Source organism: Cervus canadensis, chromosome X (assembly GCF_019320065.1).
Source record: "Cervus canadensis isolate Bull #8, Minnesota chromosome X, ASM1932006v1, whole genome shotgun sequence".
In the NCBI taxonomy this organism is placed as follows: domain Eukaryota; kingdom Metazoa; phylum Chordata; class Mammalia; order Artiodactyla; family Cervidae; genus Cervus; species Cervus canadensis.
Window position 1 is genome coordinate 25,451,609 of NC_057419.1, and position 9,960 is coordinate 25,461,568.

The window sequence follows — 9,960 nt, forward strand, 5'->3', positions numbered from 1 at the left end:
TTCTCACCCTAATACAGTTTCCCTTGGTTACTTAGGTTGCCTCTGCCTCATGACAAAGATTTGCAGAAGGTTTGAAGATTTTACACAAAATCTTAGCTATCCATGGGTGTCTCACATTCTAGGGTATATGAAAGGGAAGCCAGAGTAGTTCCGAAAAACTAACTATAGGTTTGGTCAAACCAACAATAAAAATAAATAGCTTCATTTGAGTAATAGACACTTCCAAGACATGACCAGCTGTGGTATTCTACAAAGTACGTCATTGATTAGTCAGATCAAAGGTTATAGCAGGAGAAATCCTCAAATATTTTTGCCACTGGGTTTACATTTACCTACAAAAAAAAAAAAAACAAACAAACATGGTATATAGTTCTACCTTTTTTATAGCTTTGTAAATTTATCTGTGGTCTCTGGTGGGTAAGGACCAGGTATACTGGTCAGTTCAGTTCAGTTCAGTCTCTCGGTTGGCTCCGACTCTTTGCAACCCCATGGACTGCAGCATGCCATGCTTCCCTGTCCATTACCAGCTCTTGGAGCTTGGTCAAACTCATGTCCATCGAGCTGGTGATGCCATCCAACCATCTCATGCTCTGTTGTATACTGGTATAGCTTGATAAAGCCTAATGTTGGAAATAATTTAAAACCTCAGTCAATGTCACCTTACCTATTTCACTTGCCTAATGATTTCCTCTCTTTTCATACAACACAAAGAGACATGTATACACATTACTGGGAAGAAGCAACTCTCCCTATATTTACACAGTGGAGTAATTTTTGTCCTAATTAACCAGCATGAGCCAAATGTTTAAAAGATTTCTTCTGAAACCATGCCTTTAATTAACATCCACATTTTCTAAATTAATGGTCACCGACCTTAACATGAAGGGTGTCTTAAAGACATGTTTCAAATGAAAAAAAAAAAAAAAAAAAGAGAGAGAGAGAATTCCATTCAGAGAAATCTACTACCTACCTATGTTTCATAAGTCTTTGGTCATTACTTTTTTCCTAACACTGCATAAAACATCCTAGAATTTGTGAGGTAAGGGATAAAGGTCCTATAAACTGCCTTGAACATTACCCCCACATCTGTACAGTATCAAAATTAATAGTGATTCATTAACATCATACAGTTTGCAAAATTGATACCATTCCATCTATCGTATAACCTGGATTTCCCCGCAGGAAAGCAGTAGCAACTTCAGAAAATTCTTAAGACTTTTCTTTTTAAAAATGTAGTCATTATAATCATTAAAGGAACCCAAATGCTGTGGTTTATACTGAAAATCAAAGTAAGGAGTCCCCAGTGGGAAATACTTCACAACGTACTTCAAAGGATTCAACGGAACTGATGTCTTCTTTCTTTAAGAAATCATAACTCTGGGGAGACTCAAAGATAGAAACTAGCCAAATTTTACGATGAGAAAGAAAAGCTGTTCTAACAGATAAAAAAGAACATTGTCTATGATATGTACAGCCAGGGACTTAAAACATCATCTCTGAACTACCAATTTGTGAGGTACATAACTTCATCATCTACAAAGCCCTACTTTCAACATCTTCTTGTCCATGGTGCTTGAAGGTAAATGCTCTTCTAAGAGCAACTTAGAACTCCGGCAGCAGACCAATGATGCCCAGGCTGGCTGTCAGGGTGGACCAAGAGGCTCACCTTGAAACTTTGGTTCTATGTGTCTGACTCTGCGTCTTGAACTCCCTTACTCTGGGTCTTGTACTTCTCTTCTCAATGGTAAACTCCTAATTATGTTCCATTTTTTTTCTCCTATGTCAACTTAGATTCTATGCTTCCTATAATTATTTTGCTCCCTATATTTATTTTACATTAACCTGATCATAGAATTTAAGACTTGTTACTGCTCCAGCTTAAAAGAACCAGCACTAAAATTCTAAAGTCAATCTATTTCAATCCTTTTTTCACACACACCAAAAAACAGGGAGAAAATTGTGCCCTAGAGAATGTGGCTTTCTGAAGGTCGCATAGCTCGTTAGAGATATAATTCTTTATTATAAAATTTCACATACTGGTCTTCCAATTGTATATACAAATGTTCTCTTCTAGGTAATGCATTTTAATTGTTATCAGATGAATTAATCCTATTACAGCAATTTAAAGGGAAGAGTGAAAGTTATGTTCCACAACTTTCTTACATGCATGCTCACTGTGAACTACAAATGCTTCAGACTCATAAAGCACATACCTCTGAAAGGTGAAAGTGGAGACAAGCTAAATATGTGACAATTACAGAAATATTCCCCTATGTAATCATCCCTGGATATGCTATTAGGACTGTGTCAACTGAAAATAAACTTCAGGGAGGACCAACCTAGAGGGTCTGAGTGGTGGTGAGCCACGATACAAATTTTAATCTAAGAGAAGTGCAATTTGCAGGCTGGTTTCAACAATTATCAACCTCTTCTAAAGGAGGTGTTCATGAGTAGCTTGAAATGTCAGCAGAATTCTCCATAAAAATACCACTGAAAAAAATAAGCACTAATTTTATGATGGAAGAATAAGTTTTCTTTTTCTAATATGTTCTGGTTTAGAGAACTCAGTGCATTTCCCCTCTTTTCATTTAAGATTAGAAAACTGTAAGTTATCTTCTAGCTGAATGAACCATGAAAAATTTTTATAGACAGTTTATAGATAGGCCATGAGTCACAGATTATTACCATATCTGCCAAGAAGTCATGTTTAATTCCTAGATTTCTCAAAAGCCTGCTGTAACCCACCTACTGTATAGATTCCTCTAGTCTTTCATGTTACTTCTGCACTGAAAAATCCATAGTTGTGTTAGATTAGGGTTATTGCTTCAGTAATTATTCACACCCTTCTCTTCCTACTTTATGAGAGAAGTACACTTCTATGCCCCACCATTGCTTTACCCAATGTTAAGTTGGCTCATCTGACTGTGTGTTACTTCAAGAGTGTGACTTAAGAGGCACTGCTTGCTTTGCTCTCTTCTCTGGGAGGGCTGACCTCCTCCATCTGAAAAAGAACATGTCCAAGTAGCCCTTTGGAACAAGCATGCCATACAAGTGGACCAAGTCTGAATCAAATTCAAGGCCTGGAACCAAGCCCAGCTGGCTGAGTTCAGCCTACATCCGCCAAACTGCAGCTGAATCACTGAAACATTAATTCTTAATTGTAAGCCACTGAGATTCTGTGATGGTTAGTATCACTAGTTCACTGATACAGCAGTTATTACATATGGTATTCTATTTGGTGCTTTGCAAATCTGCTGTTTTCCCATTTGCATATATTTTGCCTTCCTGCCAGACTGGAAGACACTAGTACAGTTTGATACTTGTTTTTACCTTTTTTGGTGCTCCCCATCCCCAAATGCACACCACTGTAACTACTCAATATATCCTAGTTTCAGAAGCCAGTGTTTTCCTTGTACTGCACGTTGGAATAAGTCTTTACTGTACCACTGACAGATCTCCGCAACAAATGCTGCATTTTAGCAGCTATCTCGCAGTATGTTTCAGAAGCACAGAGGCTAAGCAACTCAACAGGATAGTCAGAAGAACTGAGCTGATGGAGAACCTTTCATATGGGGACACTGCCAGCATTTTAGGACCCTTTTCCATTTATGGGAGAACAACTTTCACATGTAAATGAAAAGGCCATTTCTCCCAAGGCAAAAGAGCTGATTTTAGTAGGACAAGGCCTGAGAAACCCTTTATAGAGACAGTGTTTTCCCATAGGATTTCTCCATGAATCTGGTATTTAGAGCTACCTCAAGGCTAAGAGCTGATATATTTACTATTACTCTTCACAAAAGGGCACAGATCAAGCAGGGCAGCCGCAAGGTGACCTTTGCTTGTGCTCAGTCCAGCCTTTCCCACACATTTATAGTAAGACACACAGTCCTGGAATTTATTCTGTCTTCCCTGAGGTAGTAAGGTCAAGTATGGATGAGAGAGCTAAAGGAAACTGAGGGCGTGTTGAGAGAAAGAGAAACAGAGGAGCTAGTGAGAAGAGGTGGCGTTTGCACACAGGTGAGCCCTGAAGGGTCCAGAAGGTAGAGGATCTAAACACAGAACTGCAGACAGAGCACTGAGTTGGTGTCATACTGTGTGAGTTCCTACCACTACCCCCAAATCTGAACTGAAGTTTCTATTTCCACTTAATCTTCAATGCCTGACCAAAAAGTCAAGGGAAAACAATCTATAGTTGCTTACTTTGACAGATAATCTAGTCTTTACTATTTCCATTGTATAGTAACCTCAAATGTAAGGCAATAATATATATACCAACCTGACAGAAATGGTATGGACCTAACAGAAGCAGAAGATATTAAGAAGAGGTGGCAAGAATACACAGAAGAACTATACAAAAAAGATCTTTACGACCCAGATAATCACAATGGTGTGATCACTCACCTAGAGCCAGACATCCTGGAATGTGAAGTCAAGTGGGCCTTAGAAAGCATCACTACGAACAAAGCTAGTGGATGTGATGGAATTCCAGTTGAGCTATTTCAAATCCTGAAAGATGATGCTGTGAAAGTGCTGCACTCAATGTGCCAGCAAATTTGGAAAACTCAGCAGTGGCCACAGGACTGGAAAATGTCAGTTTTCATTCCAGTCCCTAAGAAAGGCAATTCCAAAGAATGCCCAAACTCATTTGCACTCATTTGCACACGCTAGTAAAGTAATGCTCAAAATTCTCCAAGCCAGGCTTCAGCAATACTTGAACCGAGAACTTCCAGATGTTCAAGCTGGTTTTAGAAAAGGCAGAGGAACCGGAGATCAAATTGCCAATATCCGCTGGATCATCAAAAAAGCAAGAGAGTTCCAGAAAAACATCTATTTCTGCTTTATTGACTACGCCAAAGCCTTCGACTGTGTGGATCACAATAAACTGTGGATAATTCTGAAAGAGATGGGAATACCAACCACTTGACCTGCCTCTTGAGAAACCTATATGCAGGTCAGGAAGCAACAGTTAGAACTGGACATGGAACAACAGACAGGTTCCAAATAGCAAAAGGAGTATGTCAAGGCTGTATATTGTCACCCTGCTTATTTAACTTCTATGCAGAGTACATCATGAGAAACGCTGGGCTGGAAGAAGCACAAGCTGGAATCAAGATCGCTGGGAGAAATATCAATAACGTCAGATATGCAGATGACACCACCCTTATGGCAGAGAGTGAAGAGGAACTATAGAGCCTCTTGGTGAAAGTGAAAGAGGAGAGTGAAAAAGTTGGCTTAAAGCATAACATTCAGAAAACTAAGATCATGGCATCTGGTCCCATCACCTCATGGGAAATAGATGGGGAGACAGTGGAAACAGTGTCAGACTTTATTTTTTGGGCTCCAAAATCACTGCGGATGGTGACTGCAGCCATGAAATTAAAAGACGCTTACTCCTTGGAAGGAAAGTTATGAACAACCTAGATAGCATATTAAAAAGCAGAGACATTACTTTGCCAACAAAAGTCCGTCTAGTCTAGGCTATGGTTTTTCCAGTGGTCATGTATGGATGTGAGATTTGGACTGTGAAGAAAGCTGAGCTCCGAAAAATTGATGCTTTTGAACTGTGGTGTTGGAGAAGACTCTTGAGAGTCCCTTGGACTGCAAGGAGATCCAACAAGTCCATCCTAAATGAGATCAGTCCTGGGTGTTCATTGGAAGGACTGATGCTGAAGCTGAAACTGCAGTGCTTTGGCCACGTCATGTGAAGAGTTGACTCATTGGAAAAGACCCTGATGCTGGGAGGGATTGGGGGCAGGAGGAGAAGGGGATGACAGAGGATGAGATGGCTGGATGGCATCACCAACTCGATGGGCATGAGTTTGAGTAAACTCCGGGAGTTGGTGATGGACAGGGGGGCCTGGCATGCTGCGATTCATGGGGTCACAAAGAGTCGGACATGACTGAGTGACTGAACTGAACTGAACTGATATATGTCCTATACACCACACACTATTAGTGTTAGGAAAAACTTAGGCTAGTTTATTGTGATGAATTTTCTTTATTCATCTAAACCGAGAAGTGTCTTTCATTTCCAAGTAACACCAATTCTACCATAGGCTGATAGGCATTTAAAGCATTAAAGATCATTACAAAATGTATTAAGGGAGAGGGGAGAGAAGCCATAGCAACTCCCCAGCTGTATCTATCAGTGGTAGCAGATGAACACAGCCAGTCTATTGAAAAGATTTAACTACATCTCTTTCTTACCTTGAATGCCAGAATCAGTTTGACAGGCTGCTTAAAGCAATGGGTGTCTAAAGAATAAACTTTCTGAGGCAGGTGAAGTGAGTCCCTTGCAATAATATTTATTAATAGCTAATTAATGACTGTCAAATCTAGGACTCAACAATGACAAAGCTCTGTTGGAACAAACCATCTTCTTTCCGTGTGGCATCTTTAGCTTTAAATGTTTGCCTGTTTTGTTCCTTGAAATACTGACATGTAAAAATCTTGATATGTCATCTTGGGAGCACTCCTAGTTAAGATTCGTGCAACTTGCTTTAAGGAGGGCAGACAGACTGAAAGAGTAAAATAAATAACCTGTTTTGTTTGTGGTGCTACTGCTAATTTACCCAGTGTTAGTGAGATTTTTTTTTTTCCTTTGCAAAACAGCTTAAAAAATCGCACAGATTCTCTGGGGCTTGAAACAAAAGTAAGAATAAATACTAAGGAACTTACATTACAGAAAGGTAAAATTTTAATTTAAAAAAGAAATGAAAACCCTTGGTATACAACAATATTTTAGTTCTTGGTTTTTCACAGTCATTTGTCATGTTTTACTTGGGACATGATTAAGGGTATAAATGTCCTTTCAGGATAGTTTATAGGCTATGGAAAATATTTGCCAATTAACAGATTGTTGCAAAGTTGGTACAGGATTCTTTGAGAATATCTGTACCTTTTCTAGAATTGTATTATTCTAGAAACACAAACTCTTTCCTTGTCATTTCTTCCATGGGCGCTTGGAATCAGAATTTCTGGAAAAGATGGGCATCACAACTGCTTCTCTATTCAAGTTTTTTCAAGCTCAGGAATGAGGGGAAGTCTCAAGAATGTTTGTGGCTAGTCTGGAAATCAATGGAAAATGTGTTATGGTTTTATAACAAATCAAGTAGCACAGATTTGCTTTGTGTTTGGGAGTTAATCTACACACTAAAAATGCTCCAAATCCAGTTAAAGCAACTGAAATACAAGTCTTTGCTAGCACCCCCTAGAAAGAACACACTGCTGTGTCACACGGCTCTCACAAATGAGTGGGAGAGATCATCTGAAACCTTCAACTGTGTATTTTAAAACACATGCCAACTGCTCTGATTCTTGCCATTAACAGCTTCAGAATTAGCTTACAGATGGTAATCTCCAAAAAGCAGTGACTGTTGCATGGGAAACACAGAGAAGAAAGGCAGTTTTTAATTTTTTTTCTTCTTTCACAGTGGAATACAAGTGAACTATGAGCCTCAGCACCATGTAGGAAGTACAACAATATTCATGGAAATGCATGTCTTGCATTAATAATCCAGAGAAAGTGATAAATAGTTAAGGGTTTGAGAGAGACTGAAAATAAACTTTGAAAGTATAAAAACTGGAAGCTAAAGTTTTGAAAAATGTCCTTGGCCATTTAAAAATTCATATAAACCAGCACATAGTTTTACCTTGGGGTCCAAATTCTAATGCCTCCCATAATCCTTCCAGATTTCAAACAATGCTACAAAGCTATAGTAATCAAAACAGCATGCTATTAGCACAAAAACAGATATATGGATCAATGGAACAGAATAGAGAACCCAGGAATAAACCCACACAGTAGTAGCATTAATTGCTGAGTTGTGTCCAACTCTTTGCAACTGCATGGACTATGGCCTACCAGGCTCCTCTGTCCATGGGATTCTCTTAGGCAAGAATACTGAAGTGGGTTGCAGTGCCTTCCTCCAGGGGATCTTTCCAACCCAGGGACTGAACCCACATCTCTTATGACTCCTGCATTGGCAGGTGGGTTCTTTACAACTAGCACCACCTTTACCACTAAGCCAAACCCCACACACCTACAGTCAATTAATCTTTGAAAAGGAGACAAGAATATACAATGAGTAAAAGTCTCTTCAGCAAGTGGTGTTGGGAAAGTTGGACAACCACATGCAAATCAGTGAAGTGAGAACACACCTTTGGACCATACACAAAAATAAACTCAAAATGGCTTAAAGACTTAAATATAAAACATAGCACCATAAAAATCCTAGAAGAAATCATAGGCAAAACATTCTGACATAAATCATACCAATGTTTTCTTAGGTCAGTCTCCCAAGGCAATAGAAATAAAAAACAAAAATAAATAAATGGGACCTAGTTAAACTCATAAGCCTTTGCTCAGCAAAGAAAGACATAAACAAAACAAAAAAACCTGTGAACTGGGGGAAAATACTTGCAAGTGATGGGAACGACAGGGATTAATTTCCAAAATAAACAAAATGGCTCATATAATAACAACAATAAAAAACCCAATGAAAAACTGGCAAAACACCTAAATAGACATTTCTCCAAAGGTGACATGCAGATGGCCAATATGCACATAAAAAGATACTCATCACTGCTAATTATTAGAGAAATGAAAATCAAAATTACAATGAGGTACCGCCTTATACCAGGCAGAATGGTCATCATTAAAAAGTCTGCGAATAATAATGTGAGAGATGGTGTGGAGAAAAGGGAATCCTCTTACACAGCTGGTAGGAATGTAAATTGGTCCAGCCCTATGTAAAACAGTATGGAGGTTCCTCAAAAAAGTAAAATTAGAGTTTCCATATGATCCAGCAATCCCACTCCTAAGTATATACCCAGATAAAACTGGAGTTTGAAAAGATACATGCACTCTTAAGTTCACTGCAGCATTATTACAATAGCTAAGACATGGAAACAACCCATTAATAAATGCCCATTAACAGATGAATAGATAAAGAAGATGTGGTACATATAGAAAATGGAATATTACTCAGCCATAAAAAGAATGAAATAATACCATATGCAGCAATGATATTACATGTATCATGGATGTACCCAGAGATTATCAAACTTAATGAAGTCAGAAAAAGACAAGCATAATATGATATCACTTATATGTGGAATCTAAAGTATGACACAAATGAACAGAAACAGACTCACAGACATAGAGAACAGGCTTGTGGTTGCCAAGAGGGAGGGGGGTAGGAAGAGAAGGATTGGGAGTTCAGGATGAACTGATGGATAAACAACAAGGTCATACTGCGTAGAACAGGGAACTATATTCAATATCCTGTGATAAACTATAATGGAAAAGAATAGCAAAAAGAACATATATATATATATATATATATATGTGCATAACTGAATCACTTTGCTGAACAGCAGAAATTAACACAACATTGTAAATCAACTATATTTCAATAAAATTAAAAAAAATCAAATTCAACTGCCTCCATTTTTCTGCTCAATTCCAAATAATAGTCCTGGATATAAAACTGGAATAGGCCCCAAATATAAGAACTTGAGATAGAGAAATAGTGTAGCTGTTTATTTTAAAGCTGAGACAACAAATAATCCCTAAAATATTAGTCATTTGCTTTTATATTACTAACAACAAAACAAAACCAAAAACCAAAACCTGACTGACAATGAGAACTGTATTTCTTCCCATTGTTTTAAGCTGTCTAGTGTCTTACAATATGATACAATTCCACCCAGAAATAAGGGAGAAGGGAAGGATCACAAAAAAGATGAAGTTGGCCAGAAAGAAATGCCCAGCCAGTTTTCAACAGTAGAAGAGAGGTGAGGTAGATAATTCCAGCTAATGACCGGAAGTACAACACAGGTTGTTTACAGCTTTATGTCTTCTTTTCAGTGGTACTTCTTTCAGGCCAATATTTCAGGCCAATATTACCATGGAAAGTGAAAGTCACTCAGTGGTGTCTGACTCTGTGATGCCATGGA